Here is an 8701-nt window from a genome sequence, read left to right on the forward strand (position 1 = left end):
GGCTGCTTTACTCAGTGGTAGAGTGTGTGGAAGTCCTGGGTTCAATTCCCAGTCAGGGCACATAGGAGAAGTGACCATCTGCTTCTCCACCCTTCCCCGTTCCCTTTCTTTTTCTCTGTCTCTCACTCTCTCTTCCCTTCCCTCAGCCATGGCTCAAATGCTTTGAGCAAGTTGGCCCCAGGCACTGAGGATGCACCATGACCTTGCCTCAGTTACTAAAATAGCAGTGGCTCCCAATGGGTAGAGCATCGCCTGGTAGGAGGCTTGCCAGGTTGATCCTGGTTGAGGTGCATGTGGGAGTCTGTCTTTCTGCCTCCCCATCTCTCATTTAAGTAAATAAATAAATAAAATAAAACCCTGAGGCCCTGGCCGGTTGGCTCAGTGGTAGAGCGTCGGCCTGGCGTGCAGAGGTCCTGGGTTCGATTCCCGGCAAGGGCACACAGGAGAAGCACCCATCTGCTTCTCCACCCCTCCCCCTCTCCTTCCTCTCTGTCTCTCTCTTCCTCTCCCGCAGTGAGGCTCCATTGGAGCAAAGATGGCCCGGGCGCTGGGGATGGCTCCTTGGCCTCTGCCCCAGGCGCTAGAGTGGCTCTGGTCGCAGCAAAGTGACCCCCCGGAGGGGCAGAGCATCGCCCCCTGGTGGGCAGAGCATCGTCCCCTGGTGGGCGTGCCAGGTGGATCCCGGTCGGGCGCATGCGGGAGTCTGTTTGACTGTCTCTCCCTGTTTCCAGCTTCAGAAAAATACAAAAAAACAAACAAAACAAACAAACAAAAAACCCTGAGGGTGCTCGCTTCGGCAGCACATATACTAAAATTGGAACGATACAGAGAAGATTAGCATAGCCCCTGCGCAAGGATGACACGCAAATTCGTGAAGCGTTCCATATTTTTAGAGGATATGAATAGACACTTCTCCCAGGAAGAAATACAAATGGCCAACAGATATATGAAAAGATGCTCATCTTCTTTAGCTATTAGAGAAATGCAAATCAAAACGGCAATGAGATACCACCTCACACCTGTTCGATTAGCTGTTATTAGCAAGTCAGGTAATAGCAAATGTTGGAGAGGCTGTGGAGAAAAAGGAACCCTCATACACTGTTGGTGGGAATGTAAAGTAGTACAACCATTATGGAAGAAAGTATGGTGGTTCCTCAAAAAACTGAAAATAGAACTACCTTATGACCCAGCAATCCCTCTACTGGGTATATATCCCCAAAACTCAGAAACATTGATACGTAAAGACACATGCAGCCCCATGTTTATTGCAGCATTGTTCACAGTGGCCAGGACATGGAAACAACCAAAAAGCCCATCAATAGATGACTGGATAAAGAAGATGTGGCACATATACACTATGGAATACTACTCAGCCATAAGAAATGATGACATCGGAACATTTACAGCAAAATGGTGGGATCTTGATAACATGATACGAAGCGAAATAAGTAAATCAGAAAAAAACAGGAACTGTATTATTCCATACGTAGGTGGGACATAATAGTGAAACTAAGAGACATTGATAAGAGTGTGGTGGTTACGGGGGGGAGGGGGGAATGGGAGAGGGATAGGGGGTGGGGAGGGGCACAAAAAAAACAAGATAGAAGGTGACAGAGGACAATCTGACTTTGGGTGGTGGGTATGCAACATAATTGAACGACAAGATAACCTGGACTTGTTATCTTTGAATATATATATCCTGATTTATTGATGTCACCCCATTAAAAAAATAAAATTATTAAAAAAAAAACAAAAAACCCTGAGGTTGCTGGCTTGAGCCCAAGGTTGCTGGCTTGAGCAAGGAGTCACTAGCTCTGCTGGAGGCTGCCCCCCCACATCAAGGCACATATGAGAAAATAATCAATGAACAACTAAGGTGCTGCAACTATGAGCTGATGCTTCTTATCTCTCTTCCTCTCTTCCTTTCTGTCTCTCTCTCTCTGTCTCTCTCTCTCTCTCTCTCTCTCTCTATATATATATATATATATATATATACTCAACACTACTACAAAAAAAGAGAAAATGGAGACAATAATTGCCTGAGTTCTTCCTTTTCATTTTATTAGTCATTTGTGTATGACCTAAGATATATGTTTCTTGTTCATATTTATGTATGAACTGAGTCTTAATCAATAGCTGTAACATGCAGATGAAATGTGGATTTAAGAAATATAGCCTTAGCTGGATAGTTTGGTTGGTTAGAGTATTATCCCAATAGGCCAAAGTTGTGGGTTTGATCCACTGTCACAGCATATGCAGGAACAGATCACTGTTTCTGTCTGTCTCCCTGTCTCCCTTACTATCTCTCTCTAAAATAAATATTTTTTCATTTGTTTCTTTTGTGTGTGTGTGACAGAGACAGAGAGAGGGACAGATAGGGACAGACAGACAGAAACGGAGAGAGATAAGAAGCATCAATTGTTTGTTGCTGCACCTTAGTTGTTCATTGACTACTTTCTCAAATGTGGCTTGAGCAGGGTGCTATAGCAGAGCAAGTGACGCCTGCTCAAGCCAGCGACCTTGGGCTCAAGCCAGTGACTTTGGACTTCATGCCAGTGACCTTTGGCTCAAACCAGCAACCATGGAGTCATGTCTATGACCCCATGCTCAAGCCAGCAACCCCCCACTCAAGCTGATGAGTCTGCTCTCAAGCCAGATGAGCCTGTGCTCAAGCTAGTGACCTCAGGATTCGAACCTGGGTCCTAAATGTCCTGGTCCAATGCTCTATCCACTGTGTTACTGCCTGATCAGGCTCGTTTTATTTTTTTTAAGACACATTTATTCAGCGTCATGATTGGACTATTCTATTTATCAATCAACAGCATGGGTGCAAAAAACAAAAACCTACATTAATATCTCTTTTGGAATGTTTTATACTTGTCACAAAAAAGAAACTAAAATAACCTGTTATATAATTAGTCACAAATACATTCCTTGAGGTTTTTATATTTATTCTTACTTATTCACTTATTTATTTTGCCCATTCACACGAATATTGTCTAAAACATGTCTTCTTTGTAGCAGCTAGGCCCTGTTACCACTGTGCTTGGCTGAATTCACAAATTTGTTGTACCCTGTACCTTCCCTGTCACTTCTCTGGCTCTCCTCTCCCACTCAGCTTTGTTTCCTGGTAGTAGTTACAACCTTCTGCCACTGCATTAGCTCCTGTTGCTGCTGCTGCTGCTGCTGGGACCACCACAGCCACCTTGGTTTTGTGGGTTGGCAAAGTATTGGCCTCTACCACCATAGAGTCCAGAGCTTCTGCCTCTAAAGTTTCCTCCTTTCATTGGTCCAAAATTTTAAGGTTGACTGTTGTGATTGCCAAAGTCATTGTAGCTTCCACCACCTCCAAAATTATTTCCATTGTTACTAAATCTATTACAGTCATCCCCACTGCCACCATATCCACCACCGCCGCCGCTGCCAGCAAAGCCATTCAACCACTGAAATTTCCTCCATGACCAAAGCTGTCATTCCCACCAAAAACACCTCAATGACCACCTCTAAAGTTTCCAGAACCATTGCGACCTCTTTGGCTGATGAAGAACTAGCCATCTCTTGCTTAGTAGATAGGGCTTTCCTTACTTCACAGTTGTGGTATTTCTGAATGACAATCTTGCCTACAGAGTCATGGTCATCGAAGGTTACAAAAGCAAAGCCTCTCTTTTTGCCACTGTCTCAGCCAATCATGATTTCAAATCACTTCAGTTTCCCCATACTGTTCAAAACAATCTCTTAGGTGGCGTTCTTTAGTGTCTTCTTTAATACCACCAACAAAGATCTTTTTCAAAGTTAAGTAGGCACCAGGTGTTTGGTAATCTTCTCTTGAAACAGCCCTCTTTGGTCCCACAACTCTCCCATCCACCGTGTGTGGCCTTGTACTCATGGCTGCATCTACCTCCTTTACAGTCGTATTCATGACAAACCCAAAGCCTCTGGAGCGCTTGGTGTTTGAGTCTCTCATCACCACACAGTCTGTGAATGTTCCCCGTGGATCAGGATGGTTCCTCAGACTCTCATCAGTTGTTTCAAAGCTCAAACCTGCAATAAAGAGCTTCCATAGCTGTTCTGGCTCTTTGGGAGACTCTGACTTAGACATGATGACCGCCAGAGTGGGGACTTGAGTGATGCTTACTTGGAGACTTTGACCAGCAGAAAGGTCTCTGGATCTTATCATCACTGAAACCTTAAAAGTCTCAACTTCCAACATTTTTCTCTCTGAATATAATTCACCTGCTTAGATGTAGAATTCCTTTCTGTAATTTGTCATTCTACAGGATGTCACTACATTTCTGACTTCACCAAATGTCATTTTCCTTTTCTCCCAAATGTCAAACACTGTGCTGACATTGGCCCTTTTACTTCCTGGAATATCCCCAAGCTTCATTCTGCCTCAGGACCTTAGCACATACTATAACCCAGTGTTTCCCAACCTTTTTTGTGCCATGCCCCACCTTAACCTTTCTAAAATTTTTATGTCCCCCCCTATGTAACATACATAATTTTTAACATTAAAAAATTGATTTGTTCACTTAATAAACATAAATGATAGGTTCTAGGAAGAAATCACTATGAAATTGTTAACAAAACACAGTAAGTAAAATTTCAAAACATATAATGAAAAACAGAAATTTAAATTCCAAATAATTTTAATACAGATTTTTCTATATTAATTTATTATTTTAATTTAGTGTGATCCTTGCGCTTGATGCTTGCTGCACAGAGATTTTATATTAGGTTCCAATTTGGTTAGCTTTAATCTCAAGTCTCCACGTTGTGTTATATCCAGCCGATTTCTTTTTCTTATCAGTAAATCATTTATAGCACTAAATCCACATTCAGCTAAAAATGAAGATGGAAACAGTAGCAATAGTTTTCTTGCACATTTGGTTGAATTTGGGTATTTGATTTCTGTTTCCTCACAAAGCCATGCCATCGCTCCTTTGATATTAAATAAAGCTTTAACTGACTCCTCATTTTGCAATTCTGTGAGTTCTTCTTGATATTGCATATTTGATATATCAAACAAATCCACTAACATTGGCTGCATCATCCATGTTGGGAAATCAATTTGTTTTAAATCAGAAAATCTTTCTTTTAAATCAGCCGATAGAATATTCAAATGATTGACAATAACAAGTAAAGCGGTATCGTTACTTCACATTTTTGGAGCCAATGAAACTGTTTAAAGTTTTTGTTGTTAATATGTTTCTGACATAACTCAATATTGGTAATGAAACCAAATATCTTTGCTTTTGCATCGACAAGAATTTTATTTGTTCCTTGAAGTTGCTTATTTAATATATTTAGTTTTTCAAAGATATCGGCTAAATAACTCACAAATGCTTTACCATCTATTGTTAACAGATACTTCATTTCAGGTTTGTCGCTTAAAAATTCACTAAGAGTATCAAACAGTTCCATAAATCTTTTCAAATAGTTTCCTTTAGATAGCCATCTTACTTCAGTATGAAGTAAAAGTCTCACATGGTCTTCATTTTGTTCTTCACAAAATAGCTTGAAAAGACGCTCACATTTGGCACTAGCTTTAATAGCATTAACATACTTTATTACTGTATGTAATACTTCATTCAGAACAGGCGAGATGTTTTTAGCTACCAAGTTTTCTCAATGAATAACACAATGCACAAGAATCATTTCTGGATTCGCATCTTTCATCAATTTTAAGCAGCCATTTTTCTTGCCCATCATATTGGGAGCACCATCTACAGCACAAGATGTTATATTTTTCATTGGTATATCATTGACATCTAAGTAGTTTTTTAGCTTATTATATATATCTTTGGAGGTAGTGGTGCTTTCTAATCTTTTACAGAACAACATTTCTTCAGCAAAATGTCCTTTATCAATATATCTTACGTAAGTTATCAATACTGCCTCACTGTCTCTCAAAGTTGATTCATCCATTTGCAAGGAGAATTTTCTTGTTTTCAGCTTTTCAATAAGTTGTTTTTCAATATCCTCACTCATTTCGTCTATTCTTCTGCTAACAGAATTGTTACTGAGTGGCATAGCTTTTACATCTTTGTCATCTTTTTCAAGAACCGTTTTAAGAAATGCTGATATTGACGGTTTTATTAAATTCTCTCCTATAGTATGATTTTCTCCAGTTTTAGTGATGAATAAAGAAATTTAATAACTAGCCTCAAGAACACGATTATTAGTTGAAGTATGAGCAGTAGAGACTTTAATGTTGTTCTTTTTTCAAAATTTTTCTTTAAAGTTTTAAAGTAACTCAAATCTGAATTAATATGAGCACTATGTTTCACCTTCTAATGTGCCTCAAGACGACCTCGTTTCATTGATTCGTTGGTCAAGCATTGCTGGCATAAAAGACAAAAAGGAATCCGCTCATCGTGAACAGCGGGTATAAACCCGAATTTTAAATATTCCTCCGAATATTGACGAGTTTTTTTCTTGCTTGCACCACTCATTTTACTATGGGCTATAAGAAATAAAAATAAGATCAATTAAAAACTAATATTAAAATATGTGTTAAAATATATTCAATGTGACATAGAATAAACGTATACTAAAAATTCATATTTATTTAAATGTATATAACACATTTACTACACTACCGCCGCAAATCAAAAGGTATCTATATTTTTTCCACTTGACAAAATTTTCTGGAAAGTTATGCTTCTAAAATTAAAATTGTCATGCATGCACTATTATAGCCCCAATAATATTTATAAAATATTATTGCTTTCTAGCCCTGATGCAAGAAGTACTTAATAAAGAGTTTAATATTGATAAAAATAAAATCAAATACTTACCAATTATATCTATACAATATACATATGTATATTTATTAAATCAACGAGCTTTTACAACAGTTTTGACTAACACTTATTTCAAATTAACACCAACTGAATGATGTGAAACACTACAGAAGTTGTGATGGGCCAATTAGGTGAGAATAACTGCATTGTTTAGCGAGTTTTTAAAACGTCCGGGGTTCCCCGCAGCAGACAGCACGCTCCACGGTGAACCCAGGACGAAGTTTACTTGACGACGCCAATCACCCAGTTGATATTTTGGTCTCGTCAAACGAAATTATACTTAATAATTATTTACTGCAATTATTTAAGAATTGCATTTTTTGTTAAATTTGGCACCGATATCTAGCATTGCATTTAAATGGCCCGGGGTGAAAGAGTTAAAGTCATGTCGAGTCCATTTTCAAATTGCCCCCCTTAACTATCGAAATGCCCCCCTGTGGGGCGTGGGCCCCATGTTGGGAAACACCGCTGTAACCTTTTCCTGGTCTGCTATTTCTTATGTATTTTTCAAGTTTGGCTCCTTTTCACCCTTCACGTCTACCTTCAATGTCATCTGCTTAGAAACAACTTTCTATACCACCTTATCTGTGTGTTTTCTTCCCTGTTATTCTGTAAAACTGCATTTTGTTTATTTCTTTAAATAACATTTATCTTAATTGGCAATTATATATATTTTTTCTTGCTTGTTTCACTGTCTTCCCACTTGAAACAACATCTCAGTCTACATTTTTACCTTTACCAAAACAAACGATGTTTAAATCATGTATATGATGAATATTACTTTAAAACTTCTGAAGAAAATTCTCCCATAGAAAAGTAAATAATTAGAAATATTCATATTGTAGAAAGTATGCAGAAGATTCTAATCTATAGATAATAAAAAAGATAATAAAATAATATGCATGTATGTAAATACAGGAGGTCCTCAGGTTATGACATGGTTCTGTTCCTATGACAGTGACATAACCTGAATTTTGGTGTAAGTTGAAACACACCCTAAGTCACTTACCTATCCTAACACAGTTGTAAAATCATAATCTAGAACAGGGGTCCCCAAGCTATGGCCAGCGGGCCGCATGCGGCCCCCTGAGGCCATTTATCCGGCCCCCACCGCACTTCTGGAAGGGGCACCTCTTTCATTGGTGGTACAGTACTACTTCCGGTGACGCGGGAGGCACGCGTCATGGCTCCGGAAGCACGTCATATGACGCACATCTGGTCTGTGGCTGCAGCGCCCCACATCACCGGGAGCAGTGTGAAATAACAGCAGAAGTAGGAAGAAAAGCAAAGCGCTATAACCATTACTACACAGTACAATGGCCCCACACTCCCCCAAATGTACAACAACATAATGGCCCCTATAACCTCCCTTTGCCCAAAAGTCTCCCCCCACATTACTACACACCATGTTTCCCCTATTATAAGACCCTGTCTTATATTAATTTTTCCCCCAAAATACGGGGGCTGTCTTATTTTTAGGAGGTGTCTTATAATAGGGTAAACATGCCGCAGTGGGCTTCCCACAGAGTAGGCCCTCCGCTGTGACTCTCTGAAAGACGCATTCAAGTCAAGCAGCTTGCCTAATTTCTATGCATCTCTCCCCTCTGAGACAAATCCTAATCTCAGGAACCATGCACTCAAAATGGCAACCATCTTTGGCAGCACTTATGTTTGTGAACAGACTTTTTCCAGAATGAAACATCTGAAATCTCCAGCCAGATCTAGACTAACTGATGCACACTTGCATCACTTATTACGGCTAGCAGTGACAAATATGGAACCGGACATTAACTATCTGATTAGCCAAAAGCAGGCCCATAGTTCCCATTGAAATACTGGTCAGTTTGTTGATTTAAATTTACTTGTTCTTTATTTTAAACATTGTATTTGTTCCC

The 8701-nt window shown here is 39.5% G+C and overlaps 1 non-coding gene and 1 pseudogene across 1 annotated transcript; one reads left to right on the forward strand and one right to left on the reverse strand.

The window, feature by feature from the left end:
- Window positions 1-784: 784 nt before the first annotated feature.
- LOC136307072 (U6 spliceosomal RNA) lies at window positions 785-891 on the forward strand. The gene has a single exon (XR_010725764.1). It is a non-coding gene; the product is annotated as a U6 spliceosomal RNA (small nuclear RNA).
- A 2267-nt stretch (window positions 892-3158) lies between these two features.
- On the reverse strand, window positions 3159-4099 carry LOC136306547 (heterogeneous nuclear ribonucleoprotein A1-like; annotated as a pseudogene).
- Between the last annotated feature and the right edge of the window lie 4602 nt (window positions 4100-8701).

The sequence above is a fragment of the Saccopteryx bilineata genome, chromosome 5 (genome assembly GCF_036850765.1).
Source record: "Saccopteryx bilineata isolate mSacBil1 chromosome 5, mSacBil1_pri_phased_curated, whole genome shotgun sequence".
Taxonomy (NCBI): domain Eukaryota; kingdom Metazoa; phylum Chordata; class Mammalia; order Chiroptera; family Emballonuridae; genus Saccopteryx; species Saccopteryx bilineata.